Below are 24630 nucleotides of genomic sequence, written 5' to 3'. Positions count from 1 at the left end.
TCAACCTGCATTCATTATATCTCCTTTATTTTAGAAATTAGCTACCCGCTAACCCCCCCCCCCCCCATTAGTTCCAAAACCACTCCTACTTAACATATGACCCCTAGTCAACGAACCCTTTCATCCACCAATAAAACATTCCATAGTTCCATAATTACAATCAAATTCACGTTTACTCCAACAAACGCCAAATTTGCAGTTTTGCAGTCTAGCTTACGATGATGGGCCAATCCACATAATCAACATTTTATAGCACTTCCAGGGAACTTGAGCTAATCTTGCGCCAAACTGCAGCTTCAATTTGATCATACTACTACAAAACAAAAGAAAAAATTCCATGACACATCCTGGCTTCCTTTGATTGAGACTGCTTAAATAGGCTTACTAACTGCGGAAAATGGCGTTACGGTACGGTAGTCCCCCGCACACCCCCATTTTTAGTACCCAGCAAATTTTACAAGTGTAAAATGGGACCAGTTTTTAAAATTTACCTTCGTGGATAATTGTACAACATCTTTTACCTATCAAAGTTTGTTTAGTTACAGACACTAATTAATTTCCTGTTTCTATCATAAGCAATAAGCAAGGAAATCATACAAGGCAACTGAATTGTGTTGTTTGCTTAAAATGTATCATACCTCTCCACAGAATATGCAGATGCAACTAATGAATTCACTAGCACTACTAGCAGTTATCAATGAGACAATGAATGCATTGTTACATCACTTTGACGGGTATAGGATGGGATTTGAATCAGATTGTTAGACTTTGTATGGTTTAAATTTGCATTTCATTGTAGGTATAGATAGTTACATGGCTTTACAGAATATAAGGAATACCTATAGCAAACATATTTTTAATTGCTGTTAATTATCATTTGACACTCCATAAAAAGAACACGCCGCCTTAGAGGTTTTCTAAAGAAGAGAACTGGCAAACATAAACCACAAAAGTTTTCTCATCCATTTCACCTGTAGATCCGAAAATTTAAATTGAATCGAAATTGGAGGTGGAACCTGTAACGTATCGGTCCCAAGATTTAGGTAGCTAATTAAACGAGACGCGATTGCGATTTGTAAAGATCGATTTCGTGATCTCCGATCACGCCAAATTTGGTAGCCGGCTGATTAAAAACCGATTTTCCGTGGGAGCTATTTCCACACAATGCTGCTGCATGCGGTAAATTCTGTATCGGTACCGAGCAAATGCCATAACTTTTTGGCAAAATTACAATTCCGCGTTAATTGTCTTATTGTCGCGAAATGAAAACGTGGTATAGCAAAAGGGTCATTGTAGTTTCGCACTCCTCTCCCGTGTGAGTTATTACTTCAGGAATAGAAACTTGTCTTGGTATGTAAATTAACAAATCACTTTCGTGATGGCACACAGTTATCATTGTACGTTTATCTGAAAATATAATTTATAACGTAATGAAGAGACGGCAGCCGCAGCTGTATTGTTATACTCTTATTATCATAAACATAAACGGAACGCCAGTTTTCTCATCGCGTTTAATAAATGATATTGACGTCGCTTTTTGATATAATCTAAATAAGCCCTTTCCTATTAATTTCACTTTATGCGCAGACTTCAACTTCAGAATTCACCGTAATTAATTACCCTTTGTATAATGTTTGTTGTACCATTAATCATCTTCATATAATTTTGGCAAGATTACAGATGAAATACGTATGTCTACCAAAGAGTTTTTATGATGCGTACATAGCCTAGGAGATGCAACGCACCAGGTGTATGTGTGCATGCCCTACGTGTGGAAACGGGAGTGGCCAATTAGGCCATGCGAGTATATCTTGTGGGTGTAGTTTGGAATTTACATGTACTTTAACTGTTATTTTAGGAGAATGAATCAAAATAACAGTATTTTTACGTCTGGGATATTCAGATATTTATATTTACGCACACAACCGTGTATCATTATTTGTCTGCGTTACGAGAAAATGCCGTCCGGAGAGACATTTTTGAATGTGGGCCACGAGCCACTTCAAGGTTACTTACTGCATCGATGTCGTAAAATGTATTGTGTCTAATGACGTATTAAAGTGATTTGGACGAACAGGTGCATTGCCAAATACATAAATCGCTTGTTAATTAATCACTTCCATTGGCGTTCACGAACTGGTTTTGCTTTATTGAGTCTATGAGAATCTGCGGTGGCGAAATTGCGGCGTATTTTTAAGCGTACGTCATCGGTGCGTTGTTCCATTTTTCACTTGGTATACGCAACCTGAATTGACAAATGGGCATTGCTCATCAAAGCTTGCGGCTTGAGTAATCAGTAGGTAAAGATCAAAGCCCAAATGGATTGATCGGATGGCTTTAGTAACCCATCCACCCAGGTTAAGGTAAGACTTTTAAATAAATGTGGACAATTTAATCACATATCATAATTTATGACGGCGGTTTAAAGGTTTTTGTCGCTAGTTTCATCTATTCGAGAGAAACCCGTTAATACGCCAAGAAAAACAAAACAAAGTTGGGCCTTGATTGTAACGGGTTACGTTTTTTCAATTTAAACTTTTTGCATCTTGCTCCTGGTTTGGAAGAAAATTTATCTATATGTAAAAAACTTAATATTGTATTGTTAATGTGCTAATTTATCATACGAAGGACGCAAAGTTATGTTTGTTATGGAATGTGAGATAAGTCGGTCAATCGGAGTAGGTAGTAGTGTTAACGTCGGGCTTTGATTTCGTAAATTAATTTGCGCGGCTAGTCCTAAAAAGTAGAGATTATAAAATCGGCGAAGGTACCGACCCATAATATGCGAAATAAGTTATCCTACGTGTTCTTTGTGCCAGTAGAAAGTTAGTAAAGAGGTGTGCATCGTAATTTCCTAAATGGAAAAGACAAGAATTTCACGATAAATCAGAAGTTGTCCATTCGTTAATGGATTATCAGCGATTGTGTTTAAAAAACCTGCTGCGTTTTGTCCTCTGTGCTAGCGTTTTGTTTTTTTAATACTTAGCCCAGCTTTCAGGCGTCGTCAGCTAATTTTCTGAAATCCTTTGCCGGTGAGGTGTTTAGGGTCACCGTGGGAGACATCCCAAGGCAATCAGGTAGAGGGTTTTATCTTCACTATTTCCGTTTTGTGCGAATTATCGGTGATTCAAACTAGATCGCGTAAAACTTTAAAAATTTAATAATTTAGTATTCAATATCAAGATTAAGATAAATTGAATTATTTGGCCTTTGAGTTTAGGTAGGAAATAAGCTTTTGTCTTTTTAGGACCATTGTAAAAACTTTTTTAATTTCGTTTATTTGTTCTTAATAAATGTGTTCAGTTTGAGATAATCTCTTATAATTTACATAACACATGAAAGTAAAAAGAGTTGTTTCTAAAACATGCTAATATGGAAGCTCTCCAAACATTTCTAAATACCTATTCTGCTAATAAGTTTGAATTAGCATTTCTACAAATTTTGATGATTAATGAGATTACCGATGACAGAAAATCTACTGAATTCTTTCCTATTCTTACAACCTGTGTATTGGGAAAGGGAATACGGAATATGGAAGATGGGTGCAAAAGTACTTAAATCGAAGGGAAAAACCTATTCTGGAGAAAGTCCGTAATCTTTCTACAAACTTTTCCGTTTGCTATATAAACAAATCGAAGTGTGTTTTTTTTAAGCTAAGTTGCAACTTCGACGCTGAAGTGATTATTACTAAAGTTCGCCCTCGTATGTGATAAATTTACGTATTGTACATTGTGTACAGATGAGTTATACATAAGAATTAACTGTTATTAATTAGTTGAATTGAATTTACGTTACAATATTACATATTTTTTACGTCGATTGCTAGAGAACGTCTGTTTTTACCGTTACAGTACCCCCTAGGTAGCCCGCTTTATAAATACTAACGGAATAGTCCTAGGCAGTTTCTAGAATTTTAAATTTTCACAATGCATGGCAATATTTTAGGATGCTTTAAACCTGCAACTTATGGAAAGGAGGTGAATAAAGAAAAACGAGAGTGTGACGAAGTAATTTATTTTGTATTTGCATATTAAAACAGTGCTTGGTAATATCATAATTGTTGCATTATTACTTATATCGTATTCACTAGTTCTAGTGACCAGCATCCACTAGCGAACCTGCGCCCTCATAACATTGTGATCAGTCAGGCTGTAGTATTGCGGATTTTCGGGAATATCCATGTGTGTGGAGTAAAGACTTATTGTAATAAAAATGGAAATTCATTTCGTATTCGTTCAACCGATGCCTGCGTATAATCCTGGACATAATTGACCCCACTGGTGATGACTAAGGGAAGATGTGATTACATTTTAGTGATTACATTTTGGGCTTCAGAGGTTAATCCAATCCCAACGTAATTTAATTGCACCATTAACCTAATTGAAGAAATGCTAAACAATCTCCAATTAATCTCCATTGTTAATCACTTTAATTGCCAAAGAGAAGAACGCCACGCATTTATGAAACGTAACCTGCGTAATTATTTACGAATAGGCACAATAAGCACAAAGTTGGTTTATTTTACTTGTATTAGTGCCTGAGTCTTATTTTTTCTTTTAGAATTGTTTGCAATTGCTTTTTTGTTTCAAATTTATCGCTTTTGTAAATTGTTTATTTAGATTTGTGTATTTAATTATAGAACGTAGAACCTGGGCGTTTGCGATATCAGATAATGATCTCGTATGAGATTTTTAGTACACGTATTCTTATCGCTGGTAGAAGAGATAACGAGGATGCAGATGTTTACTATGTGCGCGTTAGTTCGGCGTGAGTGGGGACGCAGTTAGTGCACCGTGAGATCGTCTGGCTATTAAAATTACAAAGTATGTACCGTCTTAAAACCAGCAATTCATCGGTTTACTCAAGTTAATGTTGTTTAGTCAAGTTGTGCGTTAGAGAAAAGTAAAGCTCAGAATCTGTCAGCGTTTGTATGTGTTATTTATCGCAAACTTTTAGACTACGAGACTATTAGGATTATGAAAATAAAAAAACCGTAGGTAATTTTAAGATTTTCTTATTTTATTTTTCGAAAACCTGCGTGCGGGGTAATTTGTTTAAACCAATTTTGTCTTTCTTTAAGAAATTTTGTTTTAATTTTCCTTTTCATGGCTCTCGGAATACATTTTGTCATCGTCAATCAATTAATTGTGCGTTTATTCGAACCCTTTGTGTGGCCCGGTTAGTGTACGAGCATAAACAAACTGGGTACTCGTACTCTTATGCCACATTAGATGACTAGGCTTGGGGTTGAGTTTTCAGCAACGGGGCAAATTTCCAAGGCAGGCTTTCACGAGTAAGTTTTCTGTGATGAGTTTCTTTATTCGAGCAAATTTGCGGGAGTGAATTTACTCTGACAGGGGTGAATATTTCGGCGATCGAATCAGAATGTTCTTTTGCCATTGTTTTAAGTACCTAATCGAATAAGACGTTTTGTAAATTTGCTAATTTGGGAGGTTACCAAGCCTCTCTTCATTGCCTACACCAGACCAACTTTCGGGTGGTCCGCGGCTCGCATTTGAAAATCGTGCGTGCGGATTTGTAAATGCCTACGGAAATATTTTTAGTAGTAGGTAGGTAAAAATATGTCGAGTGCAAGGAAATACAAAATTGGACGGCTATCAAGCCGATGTTGCGCATCTTTTTTTTGCTGATGGTTGCTTGTAATTACGTAAACGTTCAGAAAATTCATTCGAAGAAAAGAGGAAGCCGTTACGATCACAAAGAGGTAATTACTGTTACAGTACGCACATGTGCTGAAAAAAGTGGAAATCGCAGATGTCAATAAAGGCGCGTTCAATCATTCTAATTTATCGTGCGACGTGACAACGCGCCAAGTCGTAGTGAAAAGTTATGCAAAGTAAAAGGCGACAATTACATGTACAATAGAAATTAATTAGTTAACCACAATTAATTATGGGTTAAACTTAAAAATGCGTAATGTTTTTCTTTTTCTGCTTGTTTACAAACCTTTAAGTTCAAGTGGAATGGTCGTCTGACCGGTATGCAAATATGCTCAAAGAAATATTTGTCGGCGAGGGAGTTAATGCTACTAATGAGAAATGACTAAGATATCATATTGTGTAACGTTTCTTTTTCTTTCTTTCTTTTTTTCATGGTGCGTGGGAGAGGTTCCCATCTCCGGTGTCCAACACATAACTTACGCGTAGACAGGACAATAAATTTGTCTCTAGGCAGTTACAAGTGGATGGTGAAGAGCGGCCTTTGTCGCCTTTTCCAAAAATGAACCGCGCGTTGTTAAGACAGTAGACGCCCACAAAAAATGCCCGGTGCAAAAACGAACAGGTAGAAATGTGGAATGCGACTCTACTTGATAACATGAACGATGATGGTGAGTTGAACGTTTCCTCGCATCGACGGACGGATGCCTGTCGGTTTTAGAGTTATGATGCGTTATCCATCCGCCTACTGGTTGGAATATTTGCGACATAAAAATACCTGCGACACTGCAGAAAGACCACTTTTTCTTCACATTACCGCAACCGGCATAACTTGCGCTGCGCGTAGAAAAAGCGCAATTTCATATTCGCACTAATTAAGAATCACGACCGAGATGCCGAAAGTTGATAAATAAACTAATCAAAGACGGTGATAGAAGAACAGGTGCAACTCTCTCTTCTATTAAGCAACTCTTTACGGTAGCACCCGCGGTTGCTTTTATTTGTACGGTTATAATTATGTAGCAACGGCGAGGGCAGGTATTCCGTAGGTCGTTGTCTGACACAATGAATTAGTTACTTATCTGGCGGAGGTAGGTGGAATTAAATTTTTTCAACCATCGGCTATGCAATAATATGACTAGATTATATCACCTTAATAACCTCAAACAGATTTATATCTTTCTATTAAAAATGTTTAGGGTGGCGGGTTAATTAAATGGGAGCCGAAGACGAGAGAGAGACACCCACACCTTAATTACATTTACAAGGCCGGAGTCATGCTTCATAAGCTTTGAAGATTAGATACTCTTGCATAACGGAGTCTATTCCATACATAAAAAGTAAATCTATTTTTTGCTCTTCATAAATTTAATTATGTTTGCTCGATAGACGGCTGGTCAAAACAAATTTTTGGGAACATTGTATGAGGTGGGCGTAGTTGTCTCGTCACTAAAGGTGGAACATGCAATAATTTGCCAACTTTATATTATTTGCAAATAGAAATTATGTTCGTATAAATAATGGCTTCGTTAGTCACGACAATTTCTATTCTCTCTTCATCAATTTACGTCCGAACATAAATACTTTTCGATTTTTCGCCTGCTGCCCACAAGGAACGTTAGGGTTTTACGATGACAAAGACATTCGAATCTTGTGGAGGAGTTGCATTTGGGTCATGTCTGTAATATGTGCATATTTTCAATTACTCATTTGTCGGTGGATGACTATGGTTTCGTCTCATTTGCGTTTTTGAAACAGTCTACGTAATAGTGGTTTAAAAAAACTTTGAGGAAGCTTCCATCTTACACTGTGGCTATAAAGATTAAAGTTATCCTTAAAGTTAAAAACACATTACATTTACCCGAGTTATTGCCACTTTAATTGTACTAACACTTTCTTTTCTGCACAAATTGATTTAAAAACCGGCAAGCTTTCAATTTTGCACGAGAATTGGTAGTAAAATATTTTCACTTGGAAATATGACCCATTTTTGTGGCAAATTATTAGAATAATCGACGGTTTTAACAACCCAATATTTTGGTCCTCGCTTAACCTTTCCAAAATTCTAGATCAAAGATGGGGCCTTAATATGACTAATATAAATATTTGAAAATTAATATATTGTTACGTACACAACGTCATGTAGAACGTATTTCGGCCTGTACACCGAAAATAATGACGAGACATCCTGTATATAATGTGTATTTACGAATAAGCACAGAGTTGGTTGTTTTATTTGAATTTATAGTTCAGTGTTTGTTTTTCCTTTTAGAAATTTTGTAACTGCGTAATTCTTGTTTAAATTTTATCGCTTTTGACACATCTGGTCGTTACGATAAGGAATCTTATTATCAAGCGAAATTTAATTAAATCGCGTGTTCGGATGCTGATAAGGTGATTCAGATTTTACGAAGAATTGCGCGTTTCATTGGATAAGTTTTGGCGCGTTCCGTTGTTATTGGCGATTTATTTGCAAATTCATAAAGAAGGAGATTATTCATGACGGAAGTGGAGCCAACGGTGAAACGAGGCTGCTGATGCTGCTGTGAGTTTCCACACCGGTAGCAAAACGTGTTCACCTGCTTACACTAAATTAAGGGCAGTCAGTCCCATTTGTTTTGTTGAGGACGCAGTTTGTAATTTTTAGCTTCCTAGCTCGAGCGTTTTTTGGTTAAAATTTCATCAAATATCGACGATTTTGTTCAAACTTTTGGATATGTACATTAGATATACGGAAACGAAAAATAACGGGCCCGATTTTTGAAAAAAAATTTGGAGCGCCGCAACGGCATCGAACATTTTTTTTCAAATAGCAACATAATTTTTTTTACTATTCGAAAGACCTTATTTGTCTGTGTACAACCTAAAAAAATTATGCTAGGTTTTATTTGAAAAAAAAATTGACAAAAAACATAAAAACAAAAAATATTTTTTTCGGCAAAACGATTATTTTGATTTCGATAAAATTTTGGCAGTGTACATTAAACATAAAGGATATAAAACTGTCAAAAACTGCTAGTTTTTAGCACCGTGACGTCGTTTTTCTCAAATAGTAAACCACACATTAACGAGCTAAGTTGTGGTATGTTTACCCATTCAATTACAAGTATTAACCATGAGCAACGTTGCTTGACTGTAGACAATAAAATACTGAATTATTAGTAATAAACACCAACAAAAGTAAAAAAAGCGCTATAAGTATATAAGTATAACAATGGAATTCGGAATAAACAAAAATAAATGCGGTTTACGGTGGTAACGGTTATATACGATAGTTTTGAAGGAAGCATTTTTGCATCAGCTTCAGGAATGATTTGTGGGGGTGTAACTGTATATACGAGACGAACTGGGTTGTAGCCGAGGGCGTATAGGGGCATTTCTTTTGGACTACCAGTTCCGATAAAAAATTGTCCCAATAATCGCTACCATGGATATTAAGCTACACTTAAACTAAGCCCGCTTAAACTTTTTCGGTGCATACGGCCATTAACCATTGAGTGAAAGATGGTTGCAATTGTTTCTATAGACACAGAATTGTCTTATGTTCTAACCGTCATTTTATAACGTGAATTTAAAATAAGAATGACAGATGTCATTAGAATGCACAATCAATTGTTTCACTTTATCTACCCTTACGGTTAAGGTGGTCACTTTATCTATCCTTACGGTTAAGGAACGGCTTAGTCTACTCATTCTACCCTATTAAAATGCCATTTTTGCTATAAAATAAAGTATGTTTAAACGAAAGTATTGTAATCGTGATAAATTTTCGATATGCCTATTGCGTTTTCTGGACGTATTGAAGCCCACAGACCCAAAAAAGTGATTTTGAGCTTAATGTCTGGGTGTGTGTATGTTATTCGTTTCTTGTGAACACGATAACTAAAAAAACGTCCGAACGGATTTGGACGAAATTTGGGGTGCATTTAGACTGGAATGGGGAATCGCAAACGTCCTACTTTGATTTTGATCCGTAACCATCTTCATGGTTGTTGAAAGTGTCAAAACTTTAAAAGAGCATTGACAGCTTGAAATTTTTTTTCAAACTCTACAAAAAAGTTCATTACAGTTTTTTGGTGAGCTTCTTAGTTTTTGAGAAGTTATGAATTGAAAAGTTAAACTATTTATTTTAGTTTTCTAAATTTGCATTGAATTTCTACATCGAAAAATAATTAACTTCCGTGGGAAACGTTATTGCCTACACTTATCATTTTTTAAAGACACTCTTCCAAAAGCGCTATGTATGAATTGAGCTAGGAAACTGTTCTGTCAAAAATTTGGCACATTTTTTGGTTTGAGTTTTATCTCTTTTGTAAATTACATATTAAAATGTATTTTATTAGGCGAAATTTAATTAACGCATGTGTCCTATTCGCTATCAAGCGATTCAGGTGTTTTACCAAGATGTGCGCGTGATTTCGGCGTAAGTGGAAACGCATTCTTTCGAAGCGAGCATTTTCAAATCTAATTGTGATTTGAGGTGTTATTTGAAAATTTTCTAAGATTATTTTATAGTGGATGTGGGGGTATTCCTTAAATACTGGAGACCACGAGTAAAAAAGCTGCTGGTGCTGGTTTCGCGACGGTTGAAAAGCGTATACATCAGCTGTTTTCACAAAATTAAGGCCAGTCAGTCGATTGTTTATACCAGTCTAAAGGGCGACCCAGATAGCATTTTCGTGTCGGATTTGTCTATTCGTGCCCGATTATAAAATTGTAAGTATTGTAGGAGACGTAGTGACTGAATCTATTTAACACATCCATATATAAGGACGAACATTAAAATAATAAATACTTCAGTTGATAATTTTTACCTATAACTCAAAGACCTCGTCAAAGACCGTTTGATTATCTCACTCGAATTGTTTTTGATCCTTAAAAAAACTGCTGTGGCCAGCACATATACCACCCACATACCTGTGCATACGCGATTTTTCCCAAAAACTTTTCGCCTGTTCCTTTTATGTCTAAGAATATGTATACTTGGTACATTTGCTTACAGTCGGTTAAGCCGAAATGAGAGTAGCATCAAGATCTTGTTTTATTCAGATTTGTGGTACTTCACAACGTGCATTTGCATAAAAAAAGTGGGGGTTGGGGACAATTTTTACCCCAACAATGCCACACCTCTCTTACTAACGTGCGGGTGGTAAAAACCAACACATTTGTGTGGCACTTTCGACAATGGCAGTGAACGTCCCCACAGGTACCCCACTTTCCCGAGAAAAAAGGATCGAACGCATCGAAAGGATCTCGTTAACAGCATTTGGGATTCATGATGGTCAAAAAGTATCCCAATTACCTTATGAAAGGGAATTAGTCTTGATGACTTCATTACTAAAAATTTCATGCCTTGCATTGTTGGTGCAAAATTAGAGGCAGTGGTCCTTTGGCAAGAAAAGTCAGTACAGATAATGAAAATTCAAAAATTCATGTTTTACTTTGTTGATCATCTACATTACTCGGTTCAGCTTATAATACCTATGTACTTTTATTGGGGTGGAATAGAACGCAGCGATCACTGTTTACTTTTTCACCTTCACCACATGTAGTAAAGAGATGTAATCTCAATCCATGTAGTTCCTTACTTATTCCCAACATTATTTCTTATACGAAGAGGGTCTGGATTACGAACCTGCTAAAATTATTATGGTGCCATAACTCGCGCCATCACAAGCGCTGCATCTGTGCATAATGTCCTCACCATGAAGATTAAGACAATTGCGATTACAATCTTATTGCTCAGCTTTATTTAATTTTCTCGGAAACTTTATAACCACTTATCTTATGGACTGGACGTTTGAATCTAACCTGACAGCATTTCACTTGCAGGGGAGGTCAAGCGTTCAACGTCCGGAAAACTGTGGTCTGTCGAAAAGATTCGAACGTGGTTTTCCGATTGATAACAGAGTAAAGGAAGGACGTCGCAAGGAACTGGGTCAATTTGTGACGTTAGTGGCAGGCGCGTCATTGCATTCTTAATAATCCGAAATTTATTTATTGTGATTGGTTTTGCATCGAGAAATTTGGACGGCTGCCACAGACGTGAACGTAGACAGACGGTTTAAATATAAATAAAAATTAATAATTACACTAAACATTTATTATTATATCTTTCGTAAGGTTAACCTATTATTTTTATTCGGATTTGATTACATAACCATCGTGATTATAATCTGAATGTAATAAAAATGTATGCAGCTTTTAGGAGCGTAATAATTTAAAGGATAATAAAAAGATGTACAATGATGAATTTTTAATGCATTGGATGCCGGAACCATTAATAAGGTTTTGTGACTTTCCTGTTCTAGCTGGAATTTGGACTTTTATAGATATTATTTCTTTCTGTCATGTGTGTGATATATTACTTTAGTTAAACTCGCTGCTGAGTTCCAAATTTGGTTTATAACGTCTTCTTCTCCGATAAACTGTGATTGCACAATAATATCTACCGTTTGAGTGCGTTTTGTGCACCCAGTGAAAACTTGGGAATACAACTTTCCCTACAAAATGGCAGTTTGAATGTCTACAGTTAGTAGAAATCTTGGCCAGCAATAAAAATTAATCCAAAGTGTATGGTGTAATACAACACCATAGAATGTTTGCCTTAAGACGAAATGACCGTTCCAATGTCCCCCTGCGAGCAGTCCCTAACAAACCTCATCCGCAATACATGCGGCTCCAGGAAAACCCGTTCCAAAAACTGAAAACTAAAATATGCCACAATCCTAAGCGCGTTTTCAAGTATTGTAGAAAAATTTGATCCGGAAAATTCGCACTTAAAATATTCGCCACAGCAATCAATCAATCTTTATTATCACTGCTTCCCCTCTCTTCCAGTACTTCACTCCTACTTTCCCTTGCGAAGAGGTGGAAACCTGATTACATTACCGTAGCATGGTGCTCTAGTCTTCTTCGTTCTCCTGACAAATTCTGCACTTCCTTTCTTCTTCCTTTCTCTACTTCTCCTTCCGACTTCAGGCCATTCCATTTGTTTCCCCCAATTTCCTTTGGGTTCATCTTTGTTAACACAGATCCTTTCGATAATTTACTTTCTCTTCCTCGAATCTTACCGCCCTGCGTCCCGACGCTATCCTTATCTTCTCCATTTTAGTTTCCTCCTTTAACATATCGTATGCAATTTGGTGTGCTTCCGTTTAGACCCAGTACCCCTTTGTAATACATACCTTCTAGTTCATTCCATTCCTTCCAGCTCCAGCTCTATCAGAAAGGTATTTTCTTATTCTGAATTGATTTTTGAGTCTTCTCTCTCCTATTCCCCAAACGTATCTCATCGCCACTTCCCCCTTTTTCTTATTTCACCCATTTGAGCATTTGGCCCATTATTTCGTTGCATTTGGTGCGCTAAATGTTTCAATTCTCTTACTTCCTCTACCGTTTCCTCCCTCTACTTCCATTCTATATCTCTTTTCCTTCTTCTACACTTCGAAAATCTCATCATCTTCATTTTTGGACATTTAGTACTCCTTTTCTTTCCCCCGTACCTCCATCCTTCATCTGTTTTTCTCTATGGCCATTATTACTGTGACGATGTCCCTGCCCTAATATTTTCTCTATACCTCTTATGTACAAATTGAATCATGTTGGACACCCTGTCTCAGTCCTTTACATGTCCAGAACACCTCCTATCGTTACCCTCATGATTATCTCTCCATATAATTCTTTGATTCTGTCCTGTCTATTTTCCATCGTCCATCACTTTCCATACTTCTTCTCTTTCCACTTTTCCAAACGCTGCCTTTAAATCCATGAAAGACACTATCCCCATCCACCCTTTTTTCTACTTCTTTTTCCATCATTCTGTTTAGTACATAATACAACATTTTACGAATCCTATTTGTGTTTCCTCTTTCCTCTTTGTAACCTTTCATTCAATACCATCGCAAGTATTCTGTACGCCGTCGTGATTTTCCCATAATTTTCCATACAGTCAGGATTACTCTGTAAATCTATTTGGAACAGATACATGTGCATACCTATTTTACCGTTATTGGTGTTCTTCTCCCACTAAGAGAGCTATGAGAAGAACCTCTTCCTCGGCAATGTTTTTCATTATACTAAATCACACGCTCAACACTCAACTGCTCAACTGCTGATCATGCGGGTTGAAAGCCCAAGTGTTCGGCCTCGGGTTCGCAAAGGTTTACGCCACCGCGACCGCTGATGTTTGCGCTTGCCTTGACCTTACTCAAATATTCAACTAATTGCTACAGATGTGTTAATAGAGATGTGACAATATTGTTTTCTGTTCTGAAATGCATTTCATTCCATGCTTCGCGTCCCATTTTTAATAGGAATGACATCACTATCATTTGTTTCACTTTATGCCGTTCAAATCATCACTTTATCTACTCTTGCTGTTAAAGAGAGACTCCAAACCTATTAAAATGAAAATTTAACATCTGCTATAAAGTAAAAAAAATACTACTACGGGCCAGCTAGTAATTCATATTGCATTTAAACGTATGTAATACATGTAGTTTCACATCAATTGTCAAATGAGTTTAAATTAATCCGTAATCATGAATCCCCTGAACTTCTATTATGGAGTTATATAAATGATACTCCAAAAAGTGTCTTCTACAATGTTCTGATTGGGTTTTTGGACAGTACCTCAAAATGATATCGAACTCTCTATAATACAGTGTATCAATATGTTGAAAGAATGTATCGCAAATAAACAATGACGACTCCCACATTTTTGGTAATAGTATATTCAAGATTAATTGTTGCCCAGTAGAACCTTAAAGGAGTAATGCATTTCTTATCAAATTCTAAGATATTCAAGACCTTCTAAGGTTTGTCCAATGAAAGTTTGTTATTCCTACATAAACGTCAAGCCACCTCCACTCTTTCGGTCAAACTCGTACTTTCCTAGTAAGACGCCAAACATCGCTTCGTTATCTCGCACATGGCGTTGTTAGTAAATAAAGGCAGTTAATTTATCCGACAACGCCTTAAAGGTTGCCGCACTGTAACGGTTGATTGCGATTTTAGAGTTTCTATTCTATTCTATTCGCAGGGGAACCCGACCGGGCAGCACTTAGGCACACCAGAGGCCCATTGTGCGTACCCCCTTTCTTCGCAACTGAGTTCAGAGCCCGTTCCTCTCAATGAAGGATAGGACCCTGTTTAGCCTAAGTTGCTTCACCCTCCTCGGTTCCAGATATCTGTCTCCAAGGAGTTGATATCTGTCCCTGATCAAAGCGTCACAGTGACAGACCACATGCTCGGTAGTTTCATCTGCCTCGCCACAGAACCTGCACGTTGACTCCTCCGCGAGTCCGATGTTATGCAGGTGATAGTTGACCATCCAGTGTCCCGTAAGGACACCGGTGATCTTCCTAATCTGGCTTCTATTCAGTTTTAGAAGCTTAGACGACCCCGATTTGCCAAGGGGCCCTGTTAGAAAGGCCTTGGACTGTCGGAGTCCGGTTACTTGTTGCCACTGAGCCTGGAATTGACTGGTCAACCAATCTTTAATCCTGGCCCTAACAACGGAGGGAGCAATCCCTAGGGTAGGCTCGGGCCCGACGAAGACCCCACTTTTTTAGAGTTTAGTAGAGATTTTGATCACGTATGATTTTCGCTCGTTGTGTGAATATTGGTTGCTGTTTTCAAGAACTTTCGGAATTTGTACGATTCGAGATCTTATATTATAGCGGCAAGCTGGCGATTTTCTAATTTGTTGGTCACTTTGAGGGTTGTTGCTCATGTAAATCGAATCAAAATCGGAACCTCCATTTCGTTGGTTTGCAGATAACAGATTGAGGATTGTCCGAATGCCATTTTGACCTTTTTCTTCATCAATGGGAAAACACTCGGTATATTTTTTGGTTACTTACGGAGATTGCAGCAAGTCGTGCTTAGCTAGACTAGTTTGAGTCATCCCCTTCTTCCTGAAGATAAGGATGATAAGGATGGAAGGTTTATTTGTAGCGCTTGTTGTTCTGGGAGGATTCCTCGGAGGGGGTTTTTCTTATATCGTACCGCGTAAGAATTTAACCGTTGGGATCTGTACTTGCATGTATGTATGCATAGAAGGAAACCGTGTACTTGATTGAGTAGCTGTCTAACAATAATTAACGGAAGATCGGAGCAGTCAAACTCTTGTGCTTAATCGGATCATCATCGTAGTCTTGAGGGGTGTACTGGATTTAGAGAACGACCGTATCTGCAGCTAAGTTTTTCTGTTTGTTCTTATAACTTGCCAATGACGATTCGAACTTTTGCTAGAGATTTCGAACCTTCACGTTAATTGTTATTAACAAAACCTTGCGGGTTCTAGTTCACATCGAATACCACGTACATTTTTTCACTACAGGGTGGCTCGCTCTCATCTTCGGCATTATTTCAACCTAGAGAAACGAAACCCCCACAACAATATCTTTGTGTTTGTCTTGCAATTAAAATTTTGAAGATGCAATTGGTCCAATAATCACAGATGAGCTAGATGCGCTAGGAAAATGACACTTATCCGTGTCGAGTATCGCACAATTCCAAAATTTGAATTGTAAAACGGAGTTTAAACATGGAATTTCCAACATGGAAAAATAAAACCACACAACTTTAACTCGAAAATGTGTATCAATGCCTGCTTTTACTCGAAGTGCAAAAATCGTGGATTAAAATGGATGAACCGAAACGTGCTCCATTTACCGTGAAGATAATCTTATATTTACATCGTTTTCGGCCTTTAGAAAGAGTTTCGAAATCATTTAATTATGGCGAATATTTCCAGCTTAAGCAGGTAGGGATTATCGCTGGCTGTAATATTTTAGGCAATTTATTAATAACAAATACATTTAACAAGCTTATCACCGCCGCTAACGCAACAATTTATAGATAAAAAATGAAAAATGGACGGATAGATGAAAATTAATTGGTAAAATGTACCGTGTGAAATGATTTTGAGCCGATCGTAAATTACTTCATTAATTTTAATATAGCCATTAATGCCTATTAATTATTTAAAATGAATTTTACAAATGTATCGCTCGTCTTACAACTGCGTTATTGTGAATAACGAGAAACGGGACTTTTGAATATTAGAAATTAGCCGAAGATTTTTATGTGTATATAATACGTGGCCATAGCCTAATTAGTTCCTTCGTAATTGCTTTTTGCAAGTGCAATTACGTCGCGTCGTCGGTTGAGCGTATGCAATTTCAGCATGACGAATTTTACGCCGCCCGTGTAGCGAAATTGATATTACGATCCTTTTTAGTGCCTATAAATTAGTAACAAAACGAAGGGAATATTTCGTTTCGTCAACCCTCATTTAAGGTGAAACCACCGGCAAGAGCGGTAACCTTGACCATACGCAACACGTGCCACCGAGACGACCTTGACCCTGGCAATCAGACCTCGACAGATCGATGGAGCTCCCTTTATTCCTTCCGCGCGCGTATTTTCACTACCGCCTTTCCGTTTTGTCGACGCGAAAAGCAGGAACATGTCAACTACCTATATTAATTAACTTTTGGGTCGACTTCTTCAACGATGGGATTTAATCGAAATTCTTTTTCATCCCCGTGTCCTTTGTGGGTTGTAGAGACGAACTGAAATATTAATTGCGGTAATTCTAATGGGAAACTACCTATGTTCGCTTTTCTAAGTTGTCCTTAATAAAATGAAATTCCTAATACTCACCTAATTATCGAAAACGTATGTTGAATTAAGAAGTATCGGAATGATTGATATCTTCTGATGTCTCTACTGAAAAATGTTCGTTTCCCACACAATTTCCTCCATATTTATTAACAAGCTCGTCCGTCCGTCTGTGTAAATGATAACGCGAACGGTTTCGAATTTTCCAATTCTGTTGGAACATTGGGGGCAACCCTGGGGGCAACTTTTTCCCCAATAACCTACATTGTATCTCTCTAGTTACGGCGATCCCAATAGGGAGCAACGAATTTGAACTGTACACTGTACATGCATACAGAACTCCAGCCGGAAAAGGAAGGAACGCTTATCGAAAGAAAACATCAACTACTTAGGTCCTTAAAAAGCCCTATAAGGATCCTGCAAAGGCTCTTAAAGATATCCGTTTTTGTTAGCATTTAAGACTGCTCAGGGTTCTTCTAGAGTTTTCCATGTTTCTGGACTCTTTAATGTGCAATTAGTTGTTTTTGCACGGATTTTTGGGATTGTAACAGAAAACTATGCATTAATTTGTTTAATTGTTATCGAACTCTTATGCAGGGTGTGTAAAACTTGTGATTGTCCACTCTGTAGTCCACTTTGTATGTTGGAGTTTTGAGATTAATTTGATTTGTATATTTAGGATCATTTTAGATTTATCTGTGTTGATTCATGTAAATCGTGTGTTTATTCGAACCCTTTTAACAATCCAGGTAAATGTCACATCTTTAATTATGATAATTTTCTTGATCCGTACCCAAAGTTTATTTCAGGTCTTTTCAAAACTTGTAATATTTTTGTAACCAGGAATTTGATCATAGTCATTATTTGCCCTAGAATTTGTAATTTGAAGTCGAAATTGAACTTTTAATAAGAAGCTAGCGAGGTTTAAGGTGTTTTGTGTATGGTTCATTTTGGTTGGACCATTGCACACACCATTATTATTTGCTCGCCCAACGTGGGGAATTGCATTTATTTTTTTATGCGGCCCGAATGTTACGGTCACAGCAACACATTAAGGAAATGTGAAAGGCATTTAAACCTTCTATCCATTTGTGCAATCATTCAAAACATCTATCAATGCTGCGATTAAAAAATGAAACCCTAAATTACGTGCGCTTGTGAAAGCTTCAAATAAGCTATAGGTACAAGCCAGAGAAATTGTAAGAACCCAGGATGCAGCCGAAAACGAAAACCAAAAATCAAAACTTCCGTCTAGTGATATCTAGTGATAGGACCTACGTTGTGTTGTGAAACAAGTTGCTCGAGGATAGGACGTGTGTGTCGCTCTCTGGGTCGGGAAACATAAATAAAACGCAAGAAATGCAGAGAGTGAAATTTAACTAAACACTAAAACAACAAAAACAATCACTTCCAAATTCAGATCAGGGTTACCCTCTCTTAATTACATGAGAATAGCTCTATGGACTTCATTTATTACAAGGAAGGAAAAAGAGCCATTAAAAACCTTCCACAACAGCATCGGGGAATTTTGTCTGTCTCATAATCGTAACTTTGCACCGATATTTAAAATATTGTGCCACCATATTTCACGGAAATGAAATTAATTACTAACACTGTATGTAACGGAGCCCGACATTCACACCAGAGAAGAATGGACATAATATATCAAGCGCCTGCATTAGGGCATAACCTGCTTCATTATATAATATTTGCATACAAGGCAGGGTTTCGAGACCCATCACATAACAGTATTCCAATAAGATATTCACGAGTCATGTAAAATAATCAAATTTGGCATTCACCCAAAATAAGATGATGGAAAAATACCATTGCAAACAAATCCAACTTAGTTATTTATGCATCAAAGGCATTTAGGCAATATTTATGCCGAGGGCGACAAAGCCGTTTGAGGGCATAATGAGATGATAATCCATTATGCCCTCTCATTATGCCCTAGGGCGTAATAGACTGCTGTATATATCACATATGAGAGATATAATTGACATATAATAGGCAAATGAGAAATAAAATATATTATGTCCCCACATAACGCAAAACCCACGGCTCATCGTACTAGCCGATAACAAAATCGTGCTTGAATTCCAAAGCCACCTTCATGCGAATGGATAAAATACAAAACACATGTGAACAATTACATAGCACTTTAACTACGTACACAAAATCTCCAAGATACCCTATAAATTAATCTAAAATGAAAGCCATCCACGCCTGTAGAAAGTTCCACTTTAACTACTTATACGTATCAAAAACTCAATATGTCCTTACTTGTATTAATACTCTGTAGCAATTTTCAACTTTCCTTCCACAAATAACAAAATCCACCGTGTAGCGAACATATGCTAACATTATCTAAGCTAAACGGAAATTCCCCAAAACGATTGCAACATAATTCGTAATTTTTAAAACGTAATTAAAGCGATATTCGCAATGAAACTTCGACGTACATGCGAAAACATTACGTATGCACCATTTATAACAAATAAACAAATCCGCCCCAAAAGTACCCACTCCGAGTAACCGCTAGCTCGTTCACGATTAGTGCGTAATTTAGACAAAGGCCCTGCCAATTTAAATTTATGGTAACAAGCAGCTATTAAATCAACCGCAAATAAACAAAAGCAAGCAGCAAGATATAGGTTTGAATAAGTAGACCAAGTCGCTCTTTACCAGTAAGGGTAGATAAAGTGATCACTTTAACCGCAAGGGTAGATAACGAGAAACAGACGATTATGCATTCTAATGACATCTGTTATTCTTCTTTCAAATGAGACGCGGAACACGAAATGAAATGAAGTTAAGAACATATGTTGTTTATATGAAAACGACCGCGACGGCAGAACATAAGCTTACTATTTTTGACGTCTAAATTAAATTCAGAATTGCTAGCAGCTTTCCAATGACTTATATAGCTTCTAGTGCAATATAAAGTTTTGTATTATACACGACGATAAAGGGAAACTAACCATGTCATGAAAATTAATTCGCTTAATGGCTTTATCAACCTAATAAATAACTACTAATTGTCATTTTACATGTGACAAATTGATGATAAATTAGTGTTTTGTTGAAAATGCATCATTCTACAAATATTGAATTAGAGATATGCGTATGGCCTCCGAAACTCTTTCGCTATCATTTCTGAAAATTAGGAGCAGTTGTTCTGTAACACTGTACAGACACTACCAAATTGAGACATTGATCAAAATTGTCGAGACATCTTACATATTTTAAAATAATACATTCGTATCCGTTTCCGATTTTAGGTACCACGACGGCGCCGCTATGTTAAAATACTAGCATTTTTCAAGCACATAGCAAACATGGAATTCTATTATAGAAATACATTATAATGAAGGTAATTGAAAAATCAGTCTTCATGTATTCGTAACTTTGAAAGACAACGCATTAGTTAAATACCCTAAACACGTGGCAGGTGTTTTTGTTGATTTTCTCTATTGGAAAGGAAATTAAATGAAGGTAGGTATCGGAGATACAAACGTACAATACGCTTCTAATTGGAATAATCGGATTGGGAATTTAAAATCAAAAGCGATGAACACAGTCCAGATCGCCTCACTAATAGGACGGACAATTTGCGTTCTTTTTGAAGATGTGTTGGTTTTTGGTTATTACAGGAATTTTTCTTCCACTTTTCTACGTTGCATCTGTTGCGGCTTGGCCAAAACCCCGCTCACTTATAGGAATAAGGGTTTCCTTTGGAATCCTAAAACGTATAAAGGAAACGTAAAAAGGAGATCTATCCACAAATTTGATTCTGTAATATTCTAATGGACAGTCAATCAGATAACTCCAACTCAAGACACTTTTGGAACTATGTCTTATCGACAATCCCTTTTACAGTTAGAGAATGAACAAAATCCGATCGGATTTCCAAAATCCGATATATAAAATTACCGAAAATAGGTCGCTACTTTGTTTTCCATCAGATCATGGGTACAGAATGTTAATATGCAGAAATGCAGAAGGGATTTATACTGCCGTTAGTATAGCAACAAAATTTCATACAACTCAAGCGATAGAAGTAATTAGTAATTCGTTGCAGGTCGTATTCAATTCTGTAATCCGTTACCAAAACGAATCGCTTTTAATGTAATTATTGTTTATTATTCACACTAATACAAAGTCAACTGAAAACTTATTCCGCTTGCAATTACCATGTAAATTAGTCGAGTAATTACAAATCGAGGAGTATATGAAACACAATTCGTTTCAATGTCGGTGCTTAAAGAAGTTTGCCTGATTCTTTAAGGCAATGTAGGTAATTACACATCTAATTATTTGCACAGAAAATCCATTAATCCATGCATAAAGACATTGTCCATTTGTAATTAGTTCGAACGCTTACATCAACGCACCAAGCAGATCCAAAAAGCTATACATACAGGGTGAACATTTTGTCTGGAATACTGAATATATCTTTAAAACTACATTTCTTTAAAGAAGCTTTTTATGATCTAAAATTATAAAAAGTTTGCTACGAATCTACGTGCTTTAAATTTGTGGGCAGTGCCGTACTTCCGTATGGTCAAGAGGGGCATAGCTAGCTGCATGTGTGTGTGAGTGTTCTGCCATTGCACACGCTCGAAATAGAAAAGTGCATTACGTGATCCTAGCCGCGCCGACGCTGATGAACTATTATCTCTGAAGTACCTAATCCATTATCAACAAAGACGCACGTTGACATAAGAACGGTTGAAGCTATATAAATCCAGTAAGCAAATCTTTTTATTCTGGGCAGAACGTAAGGCAAATCTATCTAAATTTTTCGGACCTCTGTCCCTTCCTGTCAAATTCTAGGAATATGAGCCCTGATCTATAAGGGAATCCTAAATCAAGATACAATAATTTCGATAAATGTTAAAAGTAATCAGTTTAAATATTAAATAACTAGACGTTACACATTCACAATCACTAGCATATATCCGTAGATTCATACAAATTCAATACAAGTTGTAAATCAATTTGTTGTCTATTTATGGGCTCATTTGTAATTTCTTGTTGTGGGAAATCGGAGAAGATAAGGAAATTATAAATTAGCATTTTAGTAACTCGTGCCGTCAAATTATAAAACAAAAATTCGGTTTTTACGCTAATGCTAAATTCTAATTTATTTGATTATTCCGGTTTCCCGAATTGAAAAATATTAAATAAATAGATTATAGAAATAAATAATTTTCAAGCTACAAGAGACCTATTTACAACTTTGCTCTAAAATAAATTAGGGGAGAAAATATTTCGATATAAACAAATTATCATTGACATCCCTGTATAATTGCCGAATCGCGCTCCGCTGAAACGTTCCTTCACCGAAACATCCCTTAGCCGAAAAGTGCCTCCGTCGAAACGTCTCGCTCGCCGAAACACCTCGTCCGCCGAAACGTCACGTTCGCCGAAATGTCTTAGCGCCAACACGCCTCGCCGCCGAAATGCGCTCCGCCGAAACGTCCGTGTCCCATTTCTATATTTTTAAAGGAAGCGCCATTAATTGTAACATAAAAGAAATCTCATTCATGTCAGTTACTGTAAGTTGTTTTTGATTCTTTGCACTATATAAATTAGTGGTCTGTTACTTTTAGGAATTTTGATTTTGGTTTTGATTTTAGATTTTAAGTTTTTGATATTCTTAAAGTAATCGACCTATGCGAGTCATCTGTCTAAAAAGGTTCTGTATTGTATTTCATTCATTGATAAGAATCATATCCAAGGAAAGAATTGAGAAGAAGTTGTATATTTTGGACATGAGAATGTACCTATAATTACATGGTAATAGTTATTTACATAATAAGTCATGAAAGTGGTCGTTTACATGACGCGGACGCTTATTGAAAAGTACAAGGACGCGCAGCGTCCGAGTATCTCTTTAATGCCTCCAAGTCAGGTGGACTCACGAAACCGCAACATGTAGATAACTTTTCCAAATTAAATTATTCATGTGTGAAATTGTGATACCTAATCACGCATGCTAAAATCACTTTATTTAATTGTTTCCATAGAGATTTCAAAACAATTAAAACAATCAGTGTCATTTTTAATGCAGTTTGCAGTTTATGCTTTGTACTTTTCAACTATACAGTCTTTATAACTAGGTACAAAAGCAGGTATCAGTGAAGAAGGGTACCTACGCGAGACGTTGTTATAATGTAGCCGAAGCTGCGGCCGTAATGTAATATTCGCTCCCCACAAAGTCAAGAAAGAGGTACAAAAAGGCATACAAACCTTTTAATGACTGGCGCAAAACTAAACGAATAATTACTTCCACACATATTCCATTAATTGTTAGTAATTAAAAAACCATTATCCTTTGTGTAGGTATATTAATATTTAAAAATATCCACATAGTCTGCATTATAATTATCCAATCGTTGATTGAATAACTTACTCAATGAACGATCTAATTGTTATTTTGCATGTACTAGGATTGTAATGGGAGTCGGGCACAAATATTACAGTACTAGTACTAGTACTAGTACTAGTCAGGTAAAGATCAACAGGAACAATATTTCCATTGATCCAGAACATTAGACTTTGAATTTCAGATCTTAGAAGGAGAGACCAAACTTCCGCAAGGTATGTGGTATTTGAACATGTTTATGAGCTAGCCGTGGGCAAATGGGGAATTGTTTGTTAGGTATATTGGGATTTCTGCCAGTACCGTAGTTGTTTTATGCAGATGGGGTCTTCAACCACTGTAAATGTAATAACTGGCCCTTTACAAAAGGACTCATGCGCAGACTTTTGGGAAATTATTCCTATTGGCAATTGTATTTTTTTAAATATTAGTATCACATTTACACTATATTCTCCGTCCTTCATCTGCAACGTGAACGGATTACATGCACAGGGTTTTGCACTATATGGCCCATATGAAGGTTGAAGATGGCGTGTTAGAACTTGCGATTTCTTGGTATGAAAATCAAACTAGAGTGCTGACTCGATTCGTGTAAGGTTCGTTTTGAATTTTGCATTTTCTGCTCTTGTAACAATGGCAAAAAAAGTATCGAGGTTCAGAATTTACCCGTTTGAACTGCACCCTAGCGATCCGAATTTTTTTCAGCAATCGTACCGAATGTTCTGCCCTAGTCGACTTCTGATTATGCACAATTCATTCCTTGTACCCCCACTCCACGTCACAAAATTGTTGTAAAAAGTAACAAGTAACATTTGAGTAAATGTACCGCATCAATAGCTTAGTTCTGTACCACCTGAATATCGGTCTCATGAATTTTGAGTTCGTATCTTCTGCTAATTTAGACTGGAAACATGCCAATTAAACAAAAAC

General features: G+C 36.8%; 1 long non-coding RNA gene across 1 annotated transcript; it reads left to right on the top strand.

The window, feature by feature from the left end:
* Positions 1-1264: 1264 nt before the first annotated feature.
* Positions 1265-1971, top strand: LOC116173305. Its single transcript, XR_004145913.1, has 3 exons — positions 1265-1350; positions 1674-1813; positions 1859-1971. It is a non-coding gene; the product is annotated as an uncharacterized LOC116173305 (long non-coding RNA).
* The last annotated feature ends 22659 nt before the right edge of the window (positions 1972-24630 follow it).

Source organism: Photinus pyralis, unplaced genomic scaffold (assembly GCF_008802855.1).
Source record: "Photinus pyralis isolate 1611_PpyrPB1 unplaced genomic scaffold, Ppyr1.3 Ppyr1.4_LG6, whole genome shotgun sequence".
In the NCBI taxonomy this organism is placed as follows: Eukaryota; Metazoa; Arthropoda; class Insecta; order Coleoptera; family Lampyridae; genus Photinus; species Photinus pyralis.
The sequence above is the reverse complement of the archived record's forward strand: the minus strand, read 5'-3'. Positions and strand labels throughout refer to the sequence as shown.